This window comes from Babylonia areolata, chromosome 12 (assembly GCF_041734735.1).
Source record: "Babylonia areolata isolate BAREFJ2019XMU chromosome 12, ASM4173473v1, whole genome shotgun sequence".
In the NCBI taxonomy this organism is placed as follows: Eukaryota; Metazoa; Mollusca; class Gastropoda; order Neogastropoda; family Buccinidae; genus Babylonia; species Babylonia areolata.
Window position 1 is genome coordinate 39085378 of NC_134887.1, and position 3134 is coordinate 39088511.

General features: G+C 44.6%; 1 protein-coding gene across 3 annotated transcripts in view; it reads right to left on the reverse strand.

Annotated features, from left to right (window-relative positions):
• LOC143288606 (phospholipid scramblase 2-like) overlaps positions 1–1626 on the reverse strand; it is a 53519-nt gene extending 51893 nt beyond the window's left edge. For 2 of the 3 annotated variants that reach the window (XM_076597258.1, XM_076597262.1), the window contains exon 1: positions 1442–1600. The gene's annotated coding sequence lies outside the window, so the exon portion shown is untranslated. The other variant, XM_076597261.1, reaches the window with a different exon arrangement.
• Between the last annotated feature and the right edge of the window lie 1508 nt (positions 1627–3134).

Genomic DNA, 3134 nt, shown 5'->3' on the forward strand with positions numbered 1-3134 from the left:
TGACGCCCCCACCCCCCCACACACCCCCACCCCTCCTCCCAGGCACTGCCCCCACCCCCAAAAAAGGCAATTTGGATTTCGTACAATGTACAATTGCTACAATACAATGTGATGACAGCTTTTTGAAAAAGAAAATTTTATGCAAAGTGGTAATGGTGGTAACTGATGGGTTCTGTGTGTGTGTGTGTGTGTGTGTGTGTGTGTGTGTGTGTGTGTGTGTGTGTTCATATGCATGTGTAGGGGGAAGGGATGTGTATACATGTGTGTACATAATTATGTTTGTGTGTGTGTATACATGTGTGTATGTGCATATGTGTAAACATGTGTGTGTATGTATACATGTTTGTATATATAAATTATAATATATACATCTCTTTGTGTGTGTGTGTGTGTGTGTGTGTGTGTGTGTGTGTGTGTGTGTGTGTGTGTGCATGTGTGTGTGTGTTTGGATTGTGTATGTGTGTGTATGTGTGTTCAACACTAGCAGTACGTAGTGGTTTCTTTGAAAAGCTATAGCTGCTTATGTGACAAAAAAAAAAAAAAAAAACCCAACAGAATAAACACACATATACTGCACATGTTTTCCCACCAAGAGAGAGGATCAAATCTTCAGCAAAATAGCTAGCACTGCATGTCACTGTGCACGAACTAATTTCATGCCTGCTCTTATATGTGGGCGTTAGCTGCACCACCCTAGTCCCTTACTATTGAGTTATCAGTCACTGTATTTATACTAATAAAGGGAGCATGATCATGTGCATGATTCACAGGCGGCAGGTGTTTTTGTTCTTCTATTTGAAGCCACTATCAGTTGTCGACTAGCACTAGCACAGTAAATCATGACCCTGTGTGTTATCTCTCTCGCATATCGCAACGGCCTGGGGAAGAAGAAAAAACGTGATAAAAACAACAACAACATCCTATTCCGGTAGTGCAATGGAGTCCCTCAAGGCCTGACTAAGCGCGTTGGGTTATGCTGCTGGTCAGGCATCTGCTTGGCAGATGTGGTGTAGCGTATATGGATTTGTCCGAACGCAGTGACGCCTCCTTGAGCTACTGAAACTGAAACTGAAACTGCAATGGAGTCGACGACCGACATTCCTTTAAACACTGGGAAAACAACAACAACAACAACAGCAACAAAATATGCGAAGACATACGTAGATCCTGTTGCTGGCAGATACTGAAGACGACTGAGGTGGTAGTGCTGGTTGGTTAAATGTGGTGCATAACTAGTTGATGGTGTGTGTGTGTGTGTGTGTGTGTGTATGAGTGTGTGTGTGTTGTGAGCACACACGCGAGTGGTGGTGTCAGTGTGTGTATGGCGGTGTGTGTGCGCGCGTCAGTTTATGCGTGAGTGTTTTGTCTGCCTCCTTTGACTTTCTCCGGTAACGGGGTTGTTCCTTAATTAAACAAGACTCCACGATAAAAGAATGCTTACCTCAAATCAGCTGCGCTGCAAACCTGACCGAACTCACGCACCAACCAAATCAAACTGATAGCCTAACACTGGCCAACACGGGCCTGTCGACACAGAGTACTTGCCACACACACACCCAACCCGCCTTTCGCAATATCATCAACTGACTCACAGCCGCAAACACACCTCCAGTGCGACAGCTCCTTCTGCACTGCTGGCGGTGACCGGTTGGCCAAGTCCGGGATTTTCCCCCGATTGTGTCTTGTGTGGGATTGCTGTTCTTAAAGAGCAGAGCAAGATGAAATGTGTGTGTGTGTGTGTGTATACCCGATTGTGTCTTGTGTGGGAATGCTGTTCTTAACGGCGAGCAGAGCACCGCGATGAAATGCCGTTTCCTATATATATAGGCCTATACAATTGTTGGAGTTGAACGACCTGTTGGCGCCTACACCCTTACTGAGATCAAGTTTGTTCGGTTGGACTGAGTTGTTTAATATATATATATATATATATATATATATATATACTATATATGAAATGCACACACACACACACACACACACACACCGTGACACACACACACACACACACACACACACACACACACACACACACCTTAGCAAGTTGATTGTTTTCTCCAACTGATGTGACACGCACACAGCCTTTAACTCGTCAGTAGTCTACTGACTAATTGAAAAACCAAAGCATGAGAGCAATAAAAAATGACGCCAGGAGATCAACTGATTAACAAATAGTAAAGAGTACCATGGTAACTCTCTCCATTCACAAGGTACACAGCTTCTCGTCAATGCTGCTTTCAGTTCGCACACAGGTAAATAAAAGGTACACTGACTGGAACAAACCCAGACGCTTCCTCAGAAAAGGAAGCGCCGGCCTCAGTTGTCCTCAGTCAAGTTACACCGGACCACCCGACATGCGCACTGACACAGCAGCAATGACAAATTAGCCCTTATTCAAGGCTGGAATAGGCTCTTTAATCCCGAACAAGCCACACGGACAATACAGAACAAACACATGAGAGGCTTTTCTTTATTATTATTATTATTTTTTTTTTAATCGTACACTGACACCGGAACTGAATGCGCGCACAATAAAGAGTGAGCATGTGTGAGTCCGTCATTGCGTGAGTGTAATAAAGGCATGCGTGCGAGCGGAGTGGATACGTGCACAACTAATTTCCTTTTTTCGTTTGTTAGTTTGTTTCACTAAGTTAAATAACAAAATGATTTTATGTTCAAACAGCTCAGCATGCATTTTAAACAGGACGTTTCAGGATTTCCGCCAAAAGCCGCAGTGCTGCCGGCGTCGCCAGCAGTTTCAAAGGTTCTAACTTAACACCTGTTACATGGAGGTTTACCGAAGTGTTCCCACGACCACCTGAAAAGGAGAATGTTGGTGATTCATTCGACTGATCGGCAGTACAGCGAGTTTCGGGACCAGTTGATCAGCTGATCATGGTGTACCACTGAGTGGTTTTGAGAGTTGGAGAGACAAGTGAACAGAAACTATACTGCCGTGACCCTCAGTCTTCAAAAAAGTGCAGACAGACGATCATCAACAGCTCAGTAGCAGCTGTCTGCATGGTGGGAAGAACCCTCCAGATTCAATGGCCAGTTTCAATTTCAGTTTCTCAAGGAGGCGTCACTGACTGTGTTCAAGTTCGCCAGGACAACTAAATCCATACACCGGCGCT